The sequence below is a fragment of the Tursiops truncatus genome, chromosome 14 (assembly GCF_011762595.2).
Source record: "Tursiops truncatus isolate mTurTru1 chromosome 14, mTurTru1.mat.Y, whole genome shotgun sequence".
NCBI classification, from domain to species: Eukaryota; Metazoa; Chordata; class Mammalia; order Artiodactyla; family Delphinidae; genus Tursiops; species Tursiops truncatus.
This window is the reverse complement of record NC_047047.1, coordinates 74,815,282-74,830,389: the sequence shown is the minus strand read 5'-3', so window position 1 is coordinate 74,830,389 and position 15,108 is coordinate 74,815,282. Positions and strand designations below refer to the sequence as shown.

Genomic DNA, 15,108 nt, shown 5'->3' with positions numbered 1-15,108 from the left:
TTTTTTTCCCTCTTGTTGGCACTGTTGATTCAGTGCCCATCTGGGACGTCCTCCCAATCTGACTTGAAGCTGCCAATCTTTCCAATGCCAAGTATGTAGGCTGCAATCCCAGAAGTGGGAAAAATAGACCAAGTCCAAGGGCGTGCCATCGAGTGTGCAGACTCTGGTCACAAGGGTGTCACACTGGGAGGGGCCTGGCAACTAGCCTGCGCCGGCCAGCATCAAGACACGGGCCAGGAGCTGCCACCCCATGTCCTTCCCTCCTCCCCATTACCCTGGGGAGCAGCGTGTTGAATAAGCAAGTGGCTGAGGGAATGGCTGGATTGGTGCCAGGGTCAGCTTCTTCGGCCTTCCTGTTGTATCAGTGAAACTTGGTGTTTGCCATACTGTCCTCCCCTATGAGGCAAGCATCAAGATACAGTTTCCTTTTCCTTCCTTTGTTCTTTCCCTTTCTCTTCTCCACCTACTCATCTAACCTGGTAGAGTGCGAAGACCATAGGATATGGGATCAGACAAAATCAGGGTTATATCTAGCTCTTTTACTAGCTCTGTGTCTCTGAAGGTAAAACAAAACAAAACATTTAACTCATCTAAGCCTCAACTTATTTTCCACTAATGGTGCCTACCTTGCTGGTTTGCTGTGAGGTTTAGCAGAGGTGATGTAAGAGCCTAGCACCGGTTCTAGAACATGATAGGCAATAAATATTAACTTGCCACAGCTAGAGGCACTACATTAGACTACGGCTATGCCAATTGATTAATGATTTATTCATCTTGTTATTTACTAATCTAATTCATTTATCATTAGATAGTGATATAGAATACTACCCTACGTGTCTACTTATTAAAATAATTATTAACCCTCTATCAAGTTATATGATAATTTTATAAACAATTATATATACTTATTTAAGATATAATTGCCGGACTTCCCTGGTGGTGCAGCAGTTAAGTATCCGCCTGCCAATACAGGGGACACGGGTTCGAGCCCTGGTCCTGGAAGATCCCACATGCCGCAGGGAAACTAAGCCTGTGCACGACAACTACTGAGCCTGCGCTCTAGGGCCCATGCTCCGCAACAAGAGAAGCCACTGCAATGAGAAGCCCTCACACCGCAACGAAGAGCAGCCCCCACTCGCTGCAACTAGAGAAAGCCGGCGCAGAGAGACAAGGACCCAACGCAGCCAAAAAAAAAGATATAATTGCCACACTTATGTATTATTATATTTTATATTCTATATTATAATATATAATACATTATATATTATGTATTATTATATGAGTCTGTATCATGTGTATGCCCTATATCATTACATGATATATAAATATATATATTTATAAAAACATTACATATATCACACATATTGTGTATTATGTTTTATAGATCATTACATATTATTATATTATGGTTCATATTATATGAGTGTATCATTTATATGCCCTGTATCATGTTTTATATATCATATACATATTATGTTTATATAAATTGTATATATTTATGTCATTTTATTTCATTAAATAAGTAATATAAGAATACAATAATTATATGATTAGTATATTATACATTGTATAATGTATATTATGTTGTAATACAGATAATTTGATTATATGATTATTAACATTTAAAAAACATATTTTAATAATATTCTATTTATGCTATTACATAAGCATAAATGTAAACATACATACACGCATGTAATTATTTAATCATCCCTAGTGTACTTGGGCCACAGTTCTCATGGTTAAGAACCGCCACAAGGAGAGGTAGTAAAATACCAGGGAAAGACCATGTGTCTCAGACTAAAAAAAGCTTAAATCCAGTCCATACGAGGTGTGCGAATCTGGGCATGCCAGTTAACCTCCCTGAGTCCCTATTTCCTTACTCTATTAGAAAGAAGGGGGCGGGAAACTTGCAGACTTAAATCGAAATAATAACAACACAACTACCAGCACATAAGTAATCAATAAATGAAGGATATCATTATTCATATTATTGTTCAAGTTAATAATTATCATTGTTTTCAATGTAAGTCTTAGAAATACACTCAAGAAGCAGCCCTTTACCTGTGGGGACTTCTCCTTGCAGAGCTGGCTACTGCGATGTCTGTTTTGCTTGGGCCTCATTTGGGGAGCAGGGCCAGTTATCCTCACTTTCTAGTCGTTGGAGAATATTCAAACTGATATCCCTTGTGGGATAAGATCTTGGGGACAAATATTTCTTGTATTTCAAGGTTTCTTAAATTTCACATGTGATTTAAAAAGCAAATAAGCCCCTTAATTGCTTCGTTAAGCTAGTCAACACTAATTAAGAAAAGTCAGGAGGAAAAATATTAGAAACTGCTGTGCTTGATTTTTAGCCTTCTCTCCTTCTTCCAGAATATGTCTTGCTCTGCTGAGGAAGGGGAGTTGATGATTTTCCATGATAGGACCCACTGTGACCCCCTCAGTTCTGAGTTTGAAATTAAGCTCTAGTCTTTTGGGCTTCAACTCTGTTTATTACTGGTGAAACATGATTTCCCAACGCCATGAAAAAATGCCTAAAATGCCTTGCAAAGTAGCGCAGGGGGTAATCTGAACCATTTTGTTGAGCTAGACTTCAACAAGCTTGAAACATCAGTTTCTTCTCCTTCAGCACAGTCCAGGAGCTTAAGAACAGGGGCGCAGGGGTCACAGGAGGGGGCTTTAGAGTGGGAGATGATTTGCATGTGAATGTGTGCACATGTGTCCTCACACACGTGTGCATTCGCAAGCACTGTGCACCTTTGTGCACATATGTGGTGGGGATAGGTGGGAAGGAGATTTACTTGTCTGCAAGACAACTAGAACCTGAATTCTGCCTTTTGCTCTTGTTCAAACTTTGGGAGAGTTATTCCTCGTAGCTCTGCTGAAGTTTATGAGAAAAGTAAGTTTTTGTTGTAGCTTTTCCTAGAGCTAACTAGGCCATCTCCCTGGTTACATCAGCTCCCTTGGAATCTCTCAGATCCAGAGAGAACGATAAAGTAAATCCGGCAACCTGCCTTAACTCTCCTTTATGGTAGTGAATAGCTTCTATGTATTGAGCACTTCCTGTGTACCAGACTCGGTTTAGGTATGTTATAACCATGGCCATAATTCTCTCAGTAACTCCTTGAGGTACATCTGTTATTCCCATTTAATTGATGAAGCTACCAGGGGTAAGAGAAATAAAGAAAAGGGCTCATGGCCTCAGAGTTGGTAGGTGGCTGAGCAGGAATTAGAGCCCCAAGCTGCCTACTGCAAAAGCAATGTGATTTACTCCCTACCCGGTCATTCAAAAGGCTCTATTATCGTGATCCTCTGAGTTAAACCAGCAATTCTTCTGGTCCCAAATGAGAAGAATCAGAGTCCCTCCTTACTCTGAAAATGCTACTTAGAACAGTGCCTCTGCTCAGTGTATGAACAACCCCTACAGCTCCAAAGCTGGCTTTCCCCAAAGCCTTCAGGACCTCGGTGCATGTGGAACCCTTCAGAGGAATTTGGGCTGCTTATGGGAATCTTCTAGAAGAGCAGAAAGTGTGAAGGACTCAGGGATTAGAAGCAGAAAGCATTTTGCCCACCTTCTCACTTGTATGAAGGAGATCAGGCCTGAATTATTTAGGGTTGTAGGTGATTTCCCCCAGATGCAGCAGCTCTCATGGACAGCCTCTCTCATTGGACTGTGAATGAATGGGAAGGCTGAGAACCTCACCTTGATCATAACAAACTCAACAAGAAACCCAAAACTGTCTCAATCAGCTATTTTTCAGCCATTGAAAGCATTCTGGGACACTGTTGCACGGGCCCACTGGAGGAACAAAAGCAGGGTGTGTCTTGAGTGAAGATATAATGTGAAGGCCCTCAATGGATGTGGTCCAGAGTCCGGTTCACAGGTTTCAAAGGGGTTCCATTAACTCAGTACTGACTAGTTCAGTGATATCAAGAGGATCCACTTTGCTTGGCAAGGCATGGCAGCTGGCCTCTGTCTGTGACTGGCACAGTTCTGGGGGTTGAAAGGCCTACCATTCAATAGACTCCTAGATACTTAAGATCTACTGCAGTTCCCTTGGGGCCCGGGACTTGTAGGCAAGGATAGATTCCAGGTTCCATGCATGGTGGGTCTGAGCCAGCTGACAGTTCCCTTGCCTTGGACTGAGAAGGACAAAGTCTGAAGGGTGTGGGGGGTTTGGGGGGGCAGGAAGGGCATAGCCTGTAGCTCTGATGCTTCAGACACGTGGACATTCTCTTTAGAAAACAAATTACCTCTGGCCAGGGACTGCATGTAGATAAACTAAGGCACAAAGTGTGCACAATTCAGAAGACTACATTTGTGCAAATACTGACTTTAATTAAAACAAGCATCTAAAGGGACAAACAAACCTTACATATTTTCTTTCATTTCTCAGTGTTCTGAAGACCCACGGCAACTGATTATAAGCCTAAAAAGTTTTATCAGGTTAGTTAGCAAATATTTCCCATAAAGAATATGGGTTAGCATCAGAAGATTCTTTCTCAGGAAGATCTTTAATGAGAGTAAAATGAGGTCTTAATAATAACAAACAGTTTCTGGTGTTTCTGTGTGGCCACTATTGCTATAACCCTTTGCAAATCAAGGGCCAGAAGTCAAGTTCAAGCAGGAAGAATGTGTGATGAATTCTGCGGGGGGAGGAGCCTGCAACATGAGCGGACCTAAGAAAATAGGTGTGAGAGGCTGTCCGAGAGCCCTGGTCGTCATTCAGAAGGTGATCTCTGCTACAGCATCTATCAGTCAGGCAAAGAATCCAGGCTCTGTATATGTAACACAGGATACACCCAGATAAATGGGCTGAATTCTTCACAGAGCTGTGATCCTGGGGGTGCCCTGGACACTGAACAAAGTAGGGGTTCATGACTATGAAATATGTGAGGGTAGATCTCTGTCCTCTGAACAAGACTGGGGGGAGTAGAGATATCAGCAGGGTCACCTGGGGAGCACCAAGCGTCAGCCCTCCTTGTGGCCTAAGTGATTAGAAGCTAATGAGAGTGTCTGGCCATCAAACCCAGTCAATACATCTCAACAAGGATGTGTGATATTCTAAGCTCCACTGGCCGGAAGACAGAAGTGGTTCAAGGCTCCTGATAACCTTTGTCATGAGCAGGACTACTTTGGGTCCTGGGTACTCTTAGGCCCCCCTAGAGGTTCAGAGGATTGAGCCCTAATGATCTGAAGAGGGGAGCCAACTAGAGGGTGAAAGACTTCCTACACCAGCGCCCTGGAAAGTCAGCAATCCCAGATCCTTTCATTGGAGGCTCTCCCGAAAGGAGAATGACCCCATTCTGCAAGCAGAAGGTGAGCATCACACGGGCCTGTGAAGAAGCTAGAGTGAAAAGAACTAACGTAAGGACATGGGCCAATGGAGTGAGAGGGTCAAATCTCAGCTCCAATGCACTCATGGGCAGGCAAGACTGATGGGCCCCTCGTCAGAAAGGGTCTAGACCGGCCATGGATTTTGACCTTCCAAGTCCACAAAGGCTTCCACACACTACAGGGAAGCATGTCCCTGCAGTTGCCCCCAGAGACAGCCTCAGAAGACGCCTCCCTTCCCACACGAAGTCCTGGAAAAGCCACGGTGGTTCTCTTCTTGTGTTTCAGTCTGCTCCAACGACTTCACTCTCCCCACTGACTCAACTCAGTGGCCGTTCCTCCACACTCCAGGCCTTTACCCAGAGCCTTCTCTGCCTGAAATGCCCTCTTTCCTCTGTAGTCATTCTACTTCTCTTGGGGCTTTGAACTAAAGCCCACCTTCCTCCCTATCAGCCTTACTTTAGTTTACATTGACTTTTGCTGGCTCTAATATCTGAATTATGTATTAAGTCATCATTATTTAGTAGGTTTTCCTAGAAAGCCCATGGAAAAAGGTCAGATTCACATTAAACGATAGATTAAAGCGTAGGAAGAGCCCCTGCAGAGCACCTAGCCCCACCATTTCCCTGTTCAGGTGAGCAGGCAGAGGTCCAGAAGGGAGAAGTGACTTTCTCCAGGTCACAGGAGAATCAACAGCAGGGCAAAGAAAAATTCCTGTCCCCTGACTCTCAACCCAGGACGTCTTCCATGACTTTCTCCTGCCTCAGCAATTCAACTGGAGAGCCACACTCAGCACATTTATAATTTATATTTCACGTTTTCAGAGAATGTATAAGGGATGGGTCAGAGCGCTCTCCTGATGTTCCAGTAGCTATGAGTTTTGTGAAGGTCCCTGCTTTTGCAGCTCTGGCTGAATCATGAGGTTCTTGAATAAGCAGGAAGAAGCCAGGCCTGGGTGAGGCCACCTCTAGGTACTGCACCCCTCCCAGGAGGGAAGAGAAGGAGATCCGTTACATTAGGCTTGAGATTTCCCCCTATGCTCCCTTTACGGCCTCCTCCTCCACCTCCCGTCAAGTTCTGGGATATGAATGTGCTCAGGGGTAGGGAAGGCTGTAATCCCCAGGGGCCTTGCACTATAAACTTCATTTCCTCCCTTTATTGCAGTTAACTGCCCATGAACTCTATTAATATTTTGCAAATTGAGATCCCTAAAACACATGTTAGAGTTAATTTTAACTTCATGCTCACTAGGAGGTGGTCAAATTTTCACAACAAATTCCAAGGATATTTTGATAAGCCTTGGAGAAAAGCATTTAAAGGTGGCTATGGGGTGTTTTGGTTTTTTTTTCTGAATCCACACATTTCCTTGCAACTCCTGTTTTTAAGGAGCAGGCAGGAGGAAACTGTTTTAGACAAGGCGGAGCCAAAATACTAAGTGCCTCAATTGTGATGCAAGAGTGGCAGAAGGAAGCATCCCCCCCAGGCTCAGAGAGGCAGAGAATCCCCTTTTTCTGAACATGCCATAGTAGGTCTTATTCCCCTTAGTCAACAAATGCGTGCTTGCTTTTGCACATGGGATCATTTTTCCTTAGAAACACTTTACCATTCCATAAACACAACTCGTACGGTAAATGCTTTGGGTTTTATAAGCTTAGTGGGAAAAATAGATTTTTCTCCTCTCCAGTTAGGCCAAATGCTTGTTCATGGAATAGCATCACAAGTATAACTTCTAAAACCGATCAGTCAGGATGAAGAAATGCTTCCTTCCTCCCTTCCTTCCTTCTTTCCTTTCTTCCTTCCCTCCTTCCTTCCCTTCTTAACTGCTTTCCACTCTACAAGTATTTTCTGAGTACCTACATGTGCCAGGAATTGCTCTAGCCTTTGCAGATACGGTGGTAAATATATCCCTGGAAAACACTAACCACATGATTCCAAATTTAATCATTTAATTCTCCTTCTAAGTATGCAGCCATTGAGGTGGACACTCTTCCCCAAGATCACCAATCTATTCAAGGTATTCATCTCAACAGAAAGATTTGAGAAAATGTTCAGCTACAGAAAAAAATTTTCAAAACACCCCTTCTATTAATCAGTGGATCAAATCACTTTTCTTAAAGGGTTTTTGTTTCCCCAAATGATTCCCTGTTTTCTCTCAACTGTGATCTTGCGTTGAGGTTCACCTAAATCTTGGTTACTTTAAACGAGGAGATGGTGTGGTGTAGTGATAGCATTTTTCCCCCACAACTAATTCTGAGACAGATGAGGGGAGCAGGGCTATTCTGGAGAAGAATGTCCAGCTCCCTCTGCTTCCTGCCCTTAGAGTAGCCAACGTCACCCCTGGGCCGACAGGGGAGAGACCCTTCTTGTCCGTATGTAGCCCACTGAGCTCACTGTCCAACCTCTCCTCCTCTCACTCCTATTTTCCCCCAATGTCTGATTCCAGTACAGCAGGTAGCATCCTTAACATGTACGTGCCAACTTCCCTTGATACCTTCAATAAGTATTTAGGGTATTTAGTCATTTAGTAAGTATTTAGTCATAAATAATAAGTATTTAGTAAGTATTTAGTCATAAATAAGTATTTAGTAAGTATTTAGTCATAAATAATAAGTATTTAGTCATTTAGGGAGGAGGGCATCTCCAGAGGCAAAAGGAAATATTTGTGAAGGACCAGTGACCAGTGAGATAATTAATAAACAGGACAAAACTGTAGTTACATTTGACGGAGCAGCAGTGAACATGCCACAGATTTTATTCATCAAATTTCATTTTGCCAAGATGAAAGCGTGGGAGGTATTCTGGATTAAAGAATGGAATCAGTTAAAGGTTCTCAAACTTTTTGGTGTCAGAACCCCTTTACACTCTTAGAACTATAGAGAAACTCAGAACTTTATGTACAGATTATATCTTTCAGTATTTAGCATATTAGAGCCTAAACTAAGGACAATTTTTAAATATTTATTAGTTCCTTTAAAAATAACAGGAATGAACTCATTACATTTTGATATAAATAACAATTTTATGAAAGTATAATTTTTTAAAAAGCATATATGTGGAATCTAAAAAAATGGGTACAAATGAACTTATCTACAAAACAGAAATAGAGTCACAGATGCAGAAAACAAACTTATGGTTACCAGGGGCTAAGAGGGGGAGAGGGATAAATTGGGAGATTGGGACTGACATATACACACTACTAAGTATAAAATAGATAACTAATAAGGACCTACTGTCAAGCACAGGGAACTCTACTCAATACTCTGTAATGGCCTATATGGGAAAATAATCTAAAAAAGAGTGGATATAGGTATATGTATAACTGATTCACTTTGCTATACACCTGAAACTAACACAGCATGGTAAAGCAACTCTACTCCTATTCAAATTTTTAAAAAAACTAGAAAAAAAACTAACAGAAAAAATACAATTAAAAGTTAATAAAAAATAATAAGCAGTTAGAAAAAATAAATTCATTTAATGTTTGGTTTAACGGAAGAAGGCTGATTCTCATGTCTGCTTCTGCATTCAATCTATTATAATATCACACATCATGTAGCCTCTGGAAAACTCTACTGTACATTCATGAAAGACCATGCATCACTTAACCTATCTGTGCCTCAGTTTCTTCACTGTTAAAATGGATATAATAATAGTAACTACATAACTGAGAGAAGAATTCAATGAGTTTGTCACGTGAGGTGTTTGGAACAATACCTGGCACATGGTAGTAAGAACGTTATTCTCATCAACACCATGGTTACTAGCATTTACTCTGCTGAGCCACTCCCTGAATGAGGCAGGACTTGTGGGGTCACCCTCCAAGTCTAGATGGAAGAACACTCAACACCTACAGGCAGGGCACCTAAAGGGAAGCCACATTCCTCTCCCTCTGTTTTCTGTGATCTCCCACTGAGACAGAGCACTTGGGGCCTTTCATTTGTAAACGCTGGCCTAGGTTTGGACAAGTGGTCCTGGGGTTACTCAGACTCAAGGCTGTCAGACCGATCCACATGGGATTAAGCAATACAGGCATAGCCATAGAGTTCCTTGCACGATCATCAAGGTGTTGGGTCGGAGAGAAACTCAAGGATCATTTTGTGCTACTCGCCTCCAGCTGTAGGAACTTTCCGTGCTCTGTCTCGGTGTTTATGCTCCAGCCTCGGTGTGGGTACTTTCAGGGATTAGAAGTTTACCTAACTGAGATGTTCTCTTAATTGAGAGCATACCAGGGGTTTACAGACCTTAGTCTTGCCTCTCTGGAGCTTCTCCAGAGCCTTTTCTTCTCTAAATCTCCTTATCCAATTTCCTTATCCAGTCCATTCCCTCAGTGACAGGGTTTACTACTATTTCTATTTCTAGTTTACTCTACTATTTCTGTTTCTTCTGCAGGAAAGAATAAGGGTGAGAGGCAGGGGCTTTGGCGATAGACTCAGACTTGAATATGAACTGTGCAACTTTAACCAAGTTACTTCACTACTCTGAGCCTTGGTTCCCTCAGCTTAATAATAAAGATAAAGGGAATATTATCTCACAGGTTTAACTGAAGACTGTGTGAGATAATGCACATAAAGGGCCTGGCAGGAAGCTCAGCCTGGCAAGGATGGGGTTGACCTAAGGCTGGTACCTAGAAACAGAGACAGAAATGGGGATTAGATTCCTTTCAGGAGAAAAGGAATGAGGTGAATGGGATCTGACAAGAGAGGAGCTGAGCCAGTCTGTGGTCTTCAGCCTGAGCCCACAGTGGACTCTGGAGCGTGAACCACACCCTTGATTCCTACCTTAACAGTGGAGCTTGACGCTTTTACAATTCTGCATCGGGGAGTCACTGACTGAGGTAGGACAAGTGGAGGAAAGGGCATGGGGTAGGGGAGAGGGGGGCTGGGGGAGGTGCATAACATCCTTGATGATGCGGTTCTCAATCAATAGAACATAATTCTCTAGAGAAGGGAGAAGCTGCGAGAAACGGGACAGGCCCAGCAAAGAGGATGCTGGGGGCACTAACAGCATCTGTAACCTGCACACTGTGTCCTGCTGAGACGCCCAGGCTTCTCACAAGGTCAGTTCATCCAGGCACAGCTTCTCCGAGATTCTGGTTGATCACAACTCCTGGGGAAACACGCTAGAGAGGTTTCGTGGGACTCACCCCAGGTCTGACACTGCAATTGGTCCTGAAAGTATGAGACTCATCATCTCCTGGTCCTGCATGCTTCCAGACCCATCTCCCCCTTCTCTCGGTCGGCATCTCACTAGATGGCTTGCTTTGTGTGTTAACCCACCTCTGAGGGTCTGAGTCCCGGGTCACCACACCTTTAAGCCTGTACATTTAGTAAGTGCTGGGCAGAGCAGAAGAGGTGAGTGGATGACCTGAGGCCACACACACTCTGCTTCTTCGCTGGGAAACAGCAGCCCTTCCTCCTTTACGATCAGAGTTAATTACAGCTGCTGGTGCGGCAACTCCTTTCTTTGCCTGACGGTCTGGTGGTGCAGTGGGCCCCAAGTGACCTGGGACCTGTCATAGCTTTAAGTTATTACAAGCCCTATGTTTCCTGGTGGAAACAGCACCCGGAATCTAAAGTTTCAGGGACTAGAAGCCTATATTCCCCAGGTAGTTCACTGGCAATCAGAGTAAGCAGGCACCCAAAGAAATTCACGACAGGGCTCAATACTCAGAGTTCCTTTCTCTTTTGAGAGAGCCAAGGTCCCCCCTGCACCTTCCAGTGCAGTCCAGGGATTTCCAGGGCTGCCCGGGCTGGTCGACAAGGTGCAGAAGGCTCTACTCCCAGCTGAGAGAGCCCGCGTCCGCGCTGGCATCTGGGCCCTGGGCCCCCTCAGCTCAAGTCAGCAGCCCCCGAGCGTCCCAAACCTGCTGCTGGCCTCAAAGTTCAACCCGCTTGGCTCAGGCCCTACATCACTGGAGGACACCCAGGGCTTCAAAGGAGGGCCCCTCAGAGCGGCCCCCTCCTCCAAACACTTCTTGCCAAAGCCCAGCTGAGGCAGGCTCGAAGCTAAATATTTGGATTGAATGGGAGGGAGAGTCCAGTCCCTCCGAGGGGTATTTTACCCAGGCCATGAGCAGAGAAGCAGCTCACAGCACAGGCATGCTGGGCCCTACGGCACTGGAAAGCAACGGGATGGCCGTGTGACCAGCTGGCTGGCAGGAGGGGCGGCCTCGCGTGTGCCCAGAGCTTCCCAGCCTGCCTCCCCATCTCAGTTCGTCCCCTTCACCAGCCTGTGAATCTCCAGGATGGGATGGCTCGCCCCTTGTGCGTGCCAAAGTGGAGCACCTCCCCCAAAAAGGGGAGACGGCCTTCTCGCATTTGTACCCCACAGACAGCTTGAGCCTCTAACTCGGGCGGGTTCCACCCCCTTCCTTAGCAATCGAGGGTTTTTGCCTAATAATGACCTTGCCCAGCGTAAGCACACGATGCTATGGGCGGGTAGGAAGAGCATGGATTTTGGAGACAAGAGAGCTCGCCCTGTCAGTTCTGTGACCTCAGACCTGTCACAGTCGGCCTTTTGGAAGCTCGGTGTCCTCTGAAAACCACAGGCAATAGTGGAATCCCTCCCCCAGCCCCACCGCTGCACTACACTGAGGACTAACTGAGCCAGCGTGTATTTTAAAAGCTCTTTCCACGCTGCATGCACCCTGCAGCAGGCAGAGGACAGCGGTGACTGTGCTGAAGAGCTGAGCATCACAGCCTGGAGGAAATTGAAGGTGGCTGTGACCTTAGACCTCCTCTTGTCTGTCGCCTGCATTTTGTAACAAACTAGCTTGCTTAAGCTGACCTAGTACAATGGTAGCAAAGCCAGGCTGAGGTCTCCCAGGCCTGAGCTGTTCCACTACCCAGCTCTTTCTCTGAATGTTCCCAAACGCTTAACAAGCGCAACATTTGTTCTCTGTGAAGTAGATGGGATAGATTAGTTTTAGATGAAGAAATGTGACACAGGGTTACAGGAATTACCTCAAACAGCGTGGTGAGTAAGAGGTGGCCTGGGGTCTCACTATCCATTTGCCCAATTTCATTTTAAAATTTAAAGGAAAACAAAAGCTAAAACTGCTCACCCCAAGTACTTGCCATCCAAATGTTAGACGGTCCCTCTTTGCACAGATCTCCCATCCACTGCACATTCCCCTTTATGACATCCCTGTCTGGTAGGCGGCCCACCTCTGCCCGACGAGCTCCCGTGTAGCCCCCATCAGACAAATAATTCTGTTGTTAAACACCCCTGACTTTAACGTTTATGAACAGCCTACTGTGTGCAGGGCACTATGTGTACTGATGGTTGGGAAGCTCTCCCATGGGCTGGAACACGATCTGACACCCTGTGGCTGGCGGCCATCTTGCAGTCAGACTTGACTCCAACTGCCCAGTGTGATTTCTTTGCTAAGGAATTTGGCAAAGTTAACCATTTCCTTCTTCTCCTTGATACTCTGTCTTCCCTGTCTCCTGGCAGTCAGGCTCCAGGTTCTTCTCCTATACCTCTGGCTGATTCTTTTCAGTCTCTTGCACTGGCTAGTCTTCTACTTTCCCACCCCTTAAATATTACTGTTCAGGACAGTGTTGATTCACACCAGAGAAACGATTCCCAAATAATAAATCAGCCCAGACCTCTCCACTGAGCTTCGCATCACACAGCACAAAGACGTCTCCATTTGGATGTCCCACAGGCATCTCAAATTTGCCATATCTAAAGCTGAATTTCTCTTCTCTAATCCCCTGGAAACCTCCTCTCTATCCTGTACGCTTATTGTTCTGCATCCAACCCCAAAACTTGGACATCATCTTCTCCCCGCTCTCATTTGTACATAGTCTAATTCCTCCCTTCTGCACCCACACAACCTCTTGAAGCTTCCCGTCCCCCCAGCCCCATTCCTACTGGTTTAGTTCTGACCCCATATTAGTTTCCCTAGAGTATGCACCAGGCTTCCAGCTTGCACCCTGGCCTCCTCATACTTAAGACAATAATACAGGAGTGATCTTTCTAAAATGTGATGAGTTTGGTCCCTCTTTCCCTGCTAAAACCATTCAGTGACTTGCATCTTCAAAGAATAATGTCCCGGGACTTCCCTGGCAGTCCACTGGTTAAGACTCTGGCTTCCACTGCAGGGGACCTGGGTTCGATCCCTGGTCGAGACACTAAGATCCCACGTGCCGCATGGTGCGGCCAAAAACAAAAAATGTCCAAATTTTACATCACGAGCTAAGGAGGCTTGTGACCTGGCCCCTGCCTGCTTCCAGACTCATTCTTATTTTCTCCGCCCAAGTCCTCTTACACTTAAGTCTGGTTGTTTCTTAAACATGCTGTGCTTTCTCTGGCTCTGGTCCTTATCAAACTCTGTTTTCATTTTCTGGGATGCTCTTCCTTTCAAAGGATACATTTGATGATCTCTTGATTCCTGAAGAAGCATCTCCTTTGTGAAGCCACCCGCAACCTCCCCAGGTAAAGCTGGTCTTCTCCCACGATACGCCTCAGCCATGGCACCCGACCCGTATCATATGGCCAGTCACCATGCACCTCCTCTACCTCACGGTGACATCCTGATGTCACATACTGATTTTTATTCATCTCTCTGCATTCTGTTGCTTAGCACAGGCCTCAAACAATGTAGAGGCTCAAAAAGTATTTGCCACATGAATGAGTTAGTAAACTGAGTGAATGAACGATTGTACCTCATGCCTCTGCACTATTTCAGTCTAAGCTTCATGCAAAATGCTGAGACGTGACATTGTTCGTAACTCCTCAGCCAATGGAACCATCTCTTTATCATTTAAATTTTTGGGGGGGGGGACTGAAAGCAAATGAACTAGAATGACCTTTCCATTTACAGCAAACAGTTCAATGGAAACATGAGTGACATGGAGACAACATTTTAAAATAGACTTGCATCTCCTCTTCACTGACTCACAGCTCCCCAAGGCGTCGTGTGCAGAAGGAGTTGTCACTCCTGCTCTGTCCATCCCTACTGCAAACCTGGAAACTGGTGGCAGCATAGTTCCCATCTCCTCCCTCTGCCTCCTGATGGCTGCTCCTCTCTGTGTTGCCCTAATTCATTATTAGCACATACTGCCTGCCTGCTTGAGCTGGTGTTGTCCTTTCTTGCTATTGAAGGCTTCAGATTTATTCCCAACCTGGATAATGATCGGCTCCAGGTTAGGAAAATACGTCTTTCTACACTACTCTGCCCTCTGACCTACAGCAATTTTCAGAAGTTACGCTAAGAAAAAAAAAAAAAAAGGGCTTGAATTAGATTTGATGTAGTTTGGGCTGATTTTCCAGTTGAATTCTTTTTATGTTGCCTCTGCTATACCTGCTGACTTATCCTAATGCAAGATATTCACCAACATATTTTTTCTTCCTATCCCCTCCTGCACCATCCACTTGCCCAGTTAAAGCTATTTGCCACAGGAACTATTTGTCAGACTAGAATCAGAGACTAGAGGAGCTAATTCTGAACAGTTAAATTTAACACTCTTGATGTTATGATTAAGACAGAAAGATTTAGAAACCAAATGTGTTTACAACTATTGGGATCTCCTCCACACTTAACCTCAGACAATCTGGAAGCCCACCAGTTGGGAGAGTAAAGGAGAGTTAGGGGAAGTCAACAGTTCAGATATCGGTCTATGGCTGGGCCCCGTCCACTCCCCGTGGGTTAGCTCTTAAGGGAGGATTATTAGGGAGACTAGAGCTTCCCATATAAGTCTGAGCATCAAAGCTATCTTCTTCACCTTCCTCCCAGAGATGTGGGCATGCCTTGCTACCAAGAG

At 44.9% G+C, this 15,108-nt stretch overlaps 2 long non-coding RNA genes across 3 annotated transcripts in view; one reads left to right on the top strand and one right to left on the bottom strand.

The window, feature by feature from the left end:
* Positions 1-1,356, top strand: part of LOC141276358 (uncharacterized) — a 132,439-nt gene extending 131,083 nt beyond the window's left edge. Inside the window, exon 4 of the long non-coding RNA XR_012325804.1 lies at positions 915-1,356. This is a non-coding gene — a long non-coding RNA (uncharacterized lncRNA). The remainder of the gene's footprint in view (positions 1-914) is intronic.
* LOC109551194 (uncharacterized) overlaps positions 1-15,108 on the bottom strand; it is a 343,444-nt gene that overhangs the window by 12,430 nt on the left and 315,906 nt on the right. The gene's annotated exons all lie outside the window — the stretch shown is intronic.